This window comes from Pipistrellus kuhlii, unplaced genomic scaffold, assembly GCF_014108245.1.
Source record: "Pipistrellus kuhlii isolate mPipKuh1 unplaced genomic scaffold, mPipKuh1.p scaffold_m20_p_16, whole genome shotgun sequence".
Taxonomy (NCBI): domain Eukaryota; kingdom Metazoa; phylum Chordata; class Mammalia; order Chiroptera; family Vespertilionidae; genus Pipistrellus; species Pipistrellus kuhlii.
In genome coordinates, this window is record NW_023425471.1 from 22,932,367 (window position 1) to 22,941,869 (window position 9,503).

A 9,503-nucleotide genomic window follows, 5' to 3' on the forward strand; every position below is an offset into this window, starting at 1 on the left:
TTTGGTTCTGGCCAATTTGGTTCTGATTTGTCGGTTTCTATGCCAATCAGCATCAAAAGCTCCACCTCCTAGGCAGCCATTGGCACTTCACAGTTGACCCAGATTTGGTTCTGATTGGTTGGTTTCTATGCCAGTCAGCATCTCTTGGCCTATCAATGGGGCCTGATCAGAAAGGCAGGGATCATCAGCAGTCTGGGCGGAGGCCTGGAGAGAAATGGAGGCATGGCTGCTGGCCAGACTGAGAGAAAGAGAGAGACAAGTGCTGATCAAAAGCTGCCACAGAGGCAATGGATCAGTTTCTGCTTCTCTCTTCAGACCTCTCTCTGGTCCTGATTCACAGCCCCCTCAGCAGTCAGTGCTGGGGCATCACACCTACAACTGAAGCAATCAACACAGGACTGACTTCTGGTTGATGGAGCCTTGGTCATTAATGGACATTATGACCCAGGATTTTTATATTTAGGGCAATCTTTTCTCCACTGAATATTTTTTAAAATCTTGGAAAACCATCCACTCACCCCACTTTTACTTTCCCTGTGAGAAGAACTTTTTCTAGTTGGGAAGTTTGCTTTTGAACAATGACACCTTAGAAATTAGACAATACATGCAAAATAAAGCTGTTTTCCTTTCCTTCCTTACCTATGAGGTTATTCTCAAGAATTTTTAGTTCTACTGTATTGCTGAATTTTCATAATTTGACTTCAAAGCTTAACAGAACTGTTTTTGTTTATGAATATGTGTAATTGTTGGTCTTTGTGCAGAGATAGAAGCTGTATTCTCCTATTCCACAATCCTGGTGACACCAGTTCCTTGGGACAGATTATTGTAAACCACAGTAAAATGTATCACAAACAACAACAGTGAAAAATAGCTAGGCCCTTCTGAACAACACAGACTTTTATATTCAGTAAAATGATATTCTCCACAGCTCAGCCTTTCAAGACAATGATTAATTTTACTATTGCATTCATCTATTTAGCTTCCTAATTCTATATTAGTGAATGGGGATGTTATTCTCACAAATGTAGCACAAATGTAAATAAATCATACATGAGTAGTCAATTTGATTTAGAATAAAATTCTTCATTCAAATGAACTAACAGAGATTCAGAATAGCTCATTCCACTATATTTTTATTAAAGTTTACTTTTCAATAATTTATTACCCATGCCACATTTTTCCATATGTCATATTAAGATTCTACATTGTTCAGAGAAACTGATAAAAATAATTTTAAAATGTCTATACTAATTGTATATCCAATGATATTCCATGAATGTAATAGAAATAGAAGATAGAAGGCAGTCAATATATCTGATATATGGACAACACAACCTTCAGAAATGTCATGTCTGAATTTATAATGGCAAACTTGAACTGCCAGGTACTGAATAATATTTTTATGCAATGACACATTTTTATTTCCATAGAAAATAGAAAGTAAGAAAACCATTTTTTTTTCATTTAACAGTAATATAGTATGTCATTGAGAAGTCATACTGAAAAAAAAGCATTATTTCATTTCATTATAGACATGTAGAAATTAAAATAAAATTTCTTATCCACACAGATAATAAGTTACCTCAAGCAATGATTGACTTCACATATTGCCACAATTTTGTGACAACATTCATATAAAGAAAAGCAAGTAAGGAGATAACTGTACTGAAGAATTTGAGTCACAAGCAACTGAACTAAGGTAAGAAAACAAAATTCAAATGTTAAATTTAAAGTTGAGAATGGTTGTTTTTCAAATCTACAAATGGTGGAGTGTTTTGGAAGTTATTTTGGAATTGGAAGCTTTAATAAGAGCACAAATTGGTTCCAGTAACAGCTCAGTGGCACAATCATATTATAGTATGAATCCTTTGATTATAGGTATTTTATGATTAAAAATTGCTTAGACTACTTAGTGATAAGTACTTAAATTTTTGGTTTGGTATCATGTGCAAAGGACTGTTCACTGCCTGTAGTCTTTTTCTTGGGGTCTAATAGATGGATAAGTGATGTTAGAAGCTTGGTGAATCCATTTATATACACTAATTTCTGCTCTCCTTACAGGAAACTCATGGAAAAGACATGACAAAGCTTCAGCTAATAAGGTTATATTTTTCAAATAGCTGTCATGATTCACTATCCAAGCTAGAAATATTGGGAAGAGGTGTGTGCTGTATATGTGAAAGAGAAAGAAAAGAAAAAAAGGGGAGGGGAGTGTAAAAATAATAAATAGTGATGAATTTGGACTTCTTAAGGAAAAGACCAAGAACACTGGAGGAAAAAGAGCACCTGAAAGAGCTTTTGATATGAAATAGGATATTTTCTTTGAATGATGAAAGTAGAACTACTATTACATTAAAATGTAAGTTTTGAAAATCTTTAATGTGGTTTCTAAAAAGTCTAAGATATAGTAAAGCTTACTTAAAAAAAGTATTAGCTATAATTCATAAAATGTCAGTACATGGCATGGAAAACCTTGCAGTTTTAATTAGGTAATGAAGATAATAAAATAATTCATGAGTTATTCAACACAGAGGTTGAATAAGAAATGAATGAACATAATGTGATCTAATTTTAAAAATGAAGTTACTTTCATAGATTACATCTTCACATTTTAATTTAATGGGGAAAAAATAAAAGCTTTTGTGGAGCTATTAAGGATTTAAAATAATCTCAAAGTAGAGCAATATATTGTAAAATGTAATTCCTACAAACTCAAACAGACCATGGAACAAGAGAGAGGTTGCAACCTTATTTATCAAAAGTCTCATGCTTTACTCTGTTCACCAGGATCAGTTGACAACATGTGCTCAGCACCTGCTGAATTTTTAAAGTGCCAGAACAGTCAAAAAAGATTTTTTTAGCTCCTAACATTTTTTAAAAAAGACAGAAGACTAAAATTGGCTAATTATAATCATCTTAATAATATGAGATAACATTGTGCTATTTTTGAATCAAGGAATTTTCACTCTTATTACTTTAATATATTTAATCTATTATAATTTTATGCTATGCAAACCATTATTAACTCTATTTTACAAATGAGGGAACTGAGGAAAAAAACAAAGAGAATTAAATAAAATAATTTATGTAAGTTACTTAGGACAGTACCTGACACATAAAAAGTTATAAAAAATGTTAGGTTAAAATAATTATTATTTTCCAAGATCACAAAAAAGAAATTATTAGAAGTAATAAACCTCACCAAGTCTGATTCTGAAGATCATACACTTAACCATTACACTATACTCTATGAAAATATATTATATCTAAACTATCAGTTATTCTCTAAAACTGTACTTTTGTCATTAAGGAGCTACCAAAAGATACCATGTGAGAGGCAGAATGACTTATAGTGTCCAGGTCTCTGGGGATGGTCTAAGTCCTTTGTAGATTTTTAAGTATCAGTATCAATAAAGGGGAGAAATTAGATTATTTTTAATATATGAAAGGTGTTTTCACAAATCTTTACAAGAGCTAAGCAGAGATAAAGAGGAGTAAGGTCTCATATCCAATATATTTATTTTCCTTATAACTAATCTTGTTTCCTAAAGACCTGAAGCTTGGAAATGGTCTGCAATATAAAAAGAGAAGGATGTGGAGAAACTTTTCCTTCTTCGTAGATTCTGCCAAAGAAATTTCAAACACTAAAATGCCTGTTCCTTGCCAGTGGACTCATAATCTTTCAACAACTATCATGCTCATAAAAACAACACCATTAATGAACACTATATTTCTTCAACTCACCTAATTTTCATAACTCCAATCTCTATTCTTCATGAGTTATTAGTCAGCGCAAACACACATTTTACCTCATCAGTAAGAATGGAAAAGAAGAGATGGATTCAATGAAACAACAAAGGAAAATCTGCAGGGCTTGGTAACTAATTGTGTGTGGATAATTAAGTTATAGAATATTTTTAAATTCAAGGATGGCTAATAGTTTTACACAGCTGAATAACCAAAAATAACAATATAGTGTCTGTTAAAAGAAAAACTTTATTATCTGTTACTAATAACCAATGAAATATCTTTATTAGAAGTTGTAAGGATATATTAATTCTTTATATTATTATTCTAAATTAGATATATGTTAATTGTGTAAATTAGATTCATTAATTCCAAAACTAATAGTTTATGATTTTTTTACTGTGAAATATAATGATTTGGCTGTAAATATGCATTCTAATTGTGGTGCATATTAATAACCCAAAACTAAGTGAAAATTACTTCAAACAATATGTTAACTGCTAGAGCAAATGAGGGTGGGGGAGGCAAAGGAAGGTAAAGGGGAATGAATGGTGATAGAAGGAAACTTTACTTCAGGTGGTAAATATACAAAGCAATTCAGAAATTATGTATTGTAGAATTGTATAACTGAAACCTGTACAATGTTATTAACCAATGTCACCAATCTATATATAGTAAACAGATAGTATTCTTAGGAACATTTTATTAAAAGTGTTCTTAAACAGTTCACTACCTGTGCACTTCAGAATGTGTAGCTACCATTCTCTGATATTATACTCTTTTCAAAATAGTATGTAAGTAGAAGACATTTGATAAGTTAAATAGCAGCTTAAGCTTTTGGATGCAAAGTAAAACTACAATACAGTATCACCTCACACCTTCGAGAATGGCTACCAATAATAAATCAAAAAACAACAAGTGCTGGCAAAGATGTGGGGAAAAGAGAACCCTAGTACACTAATGGTTGGAATGCAGACTGGTGTAGCCATTGTAGAAAATAGTGTGGAGTTTCCTAAAAAATTAAAAAAATGGAACTTCCTCTTGACCCAGGGATCCTACTTCTATGAATATATTTTAAGAATTCCAAAACACCAATCAGAAAGAATATGTATACCCTATGTTTGTAGCATCATTACTTATAATAGTTAAGATCTGGAAACAGCCCAAATGCCTATCACTAGATGTGGATTTAAAAAAAGCTGTGGTACATTTATACCATGGAATACTACACAGCTATAAAAAAGAAGGCTCTCTTATCCTTTGAGACAGAATGGAGGGACCTGGAGATTATTATGCTAAGTGTAATAACCAAGTCATACAAAGACAAAAAACAAAACAAAACAGATGATCTCACTTATAGGTGAAATGTAAACAATGAACAAAATAAACTGACAAACAAAATAGAAACAGAGGCATGGATACATGGAACAGATTGACAGCTGTCAGAGGGGAGGAGGGGACTGGATGAAAAAGGGTGAATGGATTCATAAAAAAAAACACATATATGCATAACCCATAGATACAGACAGCTGAAGGCTGGGGGGTGCTGAGTGGAGGTGGACAAAAGGGGTAAATGGGTACATCTGTAATGGAGTCAACAATTAAAATAAAGTTTAAAAAAAAGAATAAAAAAGAATAGGTGGGAGAGATTCAAAGCATGATATTCAATCATCTATTGCTGGCTTTAAAAATGAGGAATGGAGGCTATGAGACATAGAATGTAGGAAGCCTCTAGGAGCGGGGAATCACTCTCAGTGACATCCAGGATTGAAACAGAAGTCTCATCCCTTACAACTGTAAGGACCTAAATTCTGCCAACAACCTCAATGGACAAGGAATGGATTCTCCCTTTCTATACCAAGAAATGAAAGCAGTTCTACAGACAGTTTGATTTTAGACTATTAAGACTCATAGTAGACTTCTGACCCAGATAACTATAAAATAATGAGTTGGTGTTGTTGGAAACCCCTAAGTTGGTAGAAATTTATTATGACAGCAATAGAATACTAATACTCCTGGAGTTACTACTATTTCAGGGTTACTATTGAGATAGATGCCTCAGTCTACCATCTCAGTGACTCAGTCTCCTCCACCTCAGACTTCCCATTTTTCTTCATTTGTTTTTCCATCTTGAGGTTTCCTATTCCTATAACATTTAATGGTGTATTTATTGTTAGAAAATTTATTGAAAGTCCCAAAGAAAAATGCTATAAAACACCACAATAATCAAGACCAAAGATACCATTCAATATGCAGACCTTTACACTTAGGCAAGATTTATATGTAGTAATCATTTTAATAACTGCTACTTTCCTATAGTGAGTTTCTCTATATGATTAATAATGTTTAGTGAGTAAACAGGCTTGATACAAATGTGTTTTTTATAGATTCCACATATAAGTGATACCATAGAGTATTTGTCTTTCTCAGCCTGATTCATCTCACTTAGCATAATCCCCTCAGGGTCTATCCATGTTGTTGCAAATAGCAGGATTTCATTCTGTCTCAGGCTGGAATATATATTTCTATATCCTGTTTTATTTCCTTTGGCTATATGCCCAGAAGTGAAATTGTTAGATCATATGGTAGTTCTATTTTTTTTTTTTTTAGAAACTTGCATAATGTTTTCTCTAGTGGCTGTACCAATATACATTCCCATCAGTAATATATAAGGTTTCCCTTTCTCCCTTTTTTTTTTTTTTTCCCAAATCCTTGGCAACACTTGTTATCTCTTGCCTTAATGATAACCATTCTAACAGGTGATATCCTATTGTGGTTTTGATTTGCATTTAAGAAAAGACAAACTATAGAAACAAAGAGTAGGATACTGGTACCAAGGACTAGGATTGGGGGCTGGGGTGGGGAAATTAGAGATATGTTGGTGAAAATGTACAAACTTGAAGTTATTAGCTTGCTAGAGGAAATTAGTAAATTGTCAGGAATTTTGCAAGCTCGCTATTAAACATAACCATTATTAAAAATAAAGTAATTAAATAAACTTACAATTAAATACAATATTAAAAACAACTCACTATGTATTTATTATTTTACTAAATTTTACTATTAATTGTTCTCTTGTGTCATTTATTATTGTACCCATATGGTGGTGTGCTGTTGTACATTTCTTCCCAACTCCATTATGTTGGTAGATTGAAATTAATTGCAGAGGGAATATTTGTACCACTGAAATTAACAAGCTTCTGATTCTACAAATTAAATCTTTATTGGTTTTCTCATTATCTAGATTAGGGGTGTCGAACTCAATCAGAGAAGGGGCCAAAATCTAAAATCCAGCCTAAATCGCGGGCCGAATGGTTTACTGAACAGTCATAAACTGGCATTGTGATGGAAACGCAGTGGAGTGCAGTGATGACAGCGCGGTGCGGGCCACATTGCAAGGCCTGGCGGGACGGATTTGGCCCGCGGGCCTTGAGTTTGACACATGTGATCTAGATTTATGAAAATTATGGACAAATATTAATAATACAGATTAAATTTAAAAGTGTATTGAAGAAAAATAGAACCAGAGACATAGAAGCATCAAACAGACTGTCCAAGGTGTTGTATGAAAAGTTGAGTAAATATTTTTCTGAGTTTTAAAAACTATAATTTGATTGAATAAGCAAATAATTTATGTTATTGATGAAAATGTGAATAAATAAACATACTTTCACTTTTGTTTATGTAATAACATAAACAAAAATATCACCTTATATTCATTGTGAAATTGTATTTATTTGTTAATTGCAAACATAGTTAGCTACAATATAAGAATTTGTCAAAAATCAATAAAAAGGTTTCCCTGAAAATCAAATATGTGGAATTTATAAAAAGTAGTTTGCATTTTATTATTTGTGTCCTACATATCTTCAATATTAGTAAAAATTTGTATATTTTATGTATGTTATTCTATATTTATGTTTCTATCTAAATTTATATTTATATATCATGCCTGTTTTTTCCAGATAGGCAGTTGTTAAACATCTGGTGTATTTATTTCATTTTTAATTACTTTTTATTCATTGTATGCCTAAAAAAGTTATATAGATGATATATAGATGCAGAAGAGAAAATACAAATTTCCTGCCATTTAAAAAAAGACATAACATACAAGGTTAATAAAAATCCTAAGTGTTTTGAGATATGATGTATGAAGTGTGGTGATAACAAGAAATGAGGGAAAAGGAACCTATTAAATGACTGTACACAAAGCTAACAGTATTATCTTTGGGCCTCATGAGTCAATAGGTTAAGCGCCCTGTGTTAGATTTTGTCTTCTCCACACCTTTAATTCAAAGAAATCCAAAGCAGAATCTTCTTTTATATCCCTATAGGAAAAGCTATGATCTTGTAATTTCTCTCAAACACATGCTGTGCTTTCTAATATCTATTCCTTTGTTCAAATTAAATTCCTTTTTTTCTTCTCCTTTGGATGACTTCTCCTTTGAAACTCCTAAAGATATTATACCCAGAAGACCCCAGGGACTTGACCATCAATTCTGAATACACTAATGTGTCAGTTCTAAGAAGGCTTATGTCATTCTCTTAAAAATAAGACTCTTTTCTGTCTGTTCTACTACTCCCAAACACATATATTATTTATGTATATTGGCCCTACAGAGAAATCCTTGCCCCTGTCTAAGTAAGGAAGAATATCATTTATGAAAGAATACATAAAGTACTTGGGCTGTTCCCAGATATTAGTTATCCTAATATATAAAAAGCAAGGGGCCATCACGACTGAAACAACCAGACAGACAACTGAACAGGCTGCATGGGGCAACAAGGTCAGCAGGGGGGTTAGTGAGGGACAACCAAATGACTGAACAACAGGCTGCATGGGGTGACCAAGCCTGGTGGGGGGGACAATTGGGATCAACCAGGCCATCAGGGGGGCAGTTAGGGGTGATTGGGCTAGCAGGCATAGGTTGTTAGGGGTGATCAAGCTGGCAGGGTGGGGGAATTAAGGGCAATCAGGTAGGCAGGTAGGTGAGTGTTTAAGAGCCAGTGGTTTTGGATTGTGAGAGGGATGTCCGACTGTCGGTTTAGGCTGGGCTGAGGAGACATCCCCCTACCCCCACCCCATGCATGAATTTCATGTACCAGGTCTCTACTCTATATAATAAAAACTTAAGCATCTATTAAGGTGGAACAAACAGAATGGCCAGTCACTATGATGTGCACTGACCACCAAGGGGCTGACACTAAAGGCAAAAGACTCTCTTGTGAGTGCATTCCCACAGGGGGAGTAATGCTCAGCCAGAAGCTGAGCTCACAGTTGGCGAGCATAGTGGCAGTGGCAGGAGCTTTTCCCGCCTCTGTGACAGCACTAAGGAGTAGCAAGCAGGCAGGCAGTAAGGAGTGAGGGTTCTGGACTGCGAGAGATATCTGACTGCCGGCTGAGGCCCAATCCCCATGGGGAGCAGGCCTAAACTGGCAGGTGGACATCTCCTGAGGAATCCCGAATGTGAGAGGGTTGTCTGCCTGCTGGCTTAGGCCTGATCCCACAGGGAGCAGGCCTAAGCCAGCAGACAGATATTCCCCATGGGGCCCCAGACTGCAAGAGGGCACAGGCCAAGCTGAGGGAACCCTCTACCTAGTGCATGATTTCCATGCACTGGGACTCTGGTTGTAAATAATCCTGCTATGAAGCTAATGGTATACATGTTCCTTCTGATTGGTGTTTCAAGCTTTTTAGGATATATTCACAGAATTGGGATCAGTGGGTCAAATAGAATTTCCATTTTAAATATTTT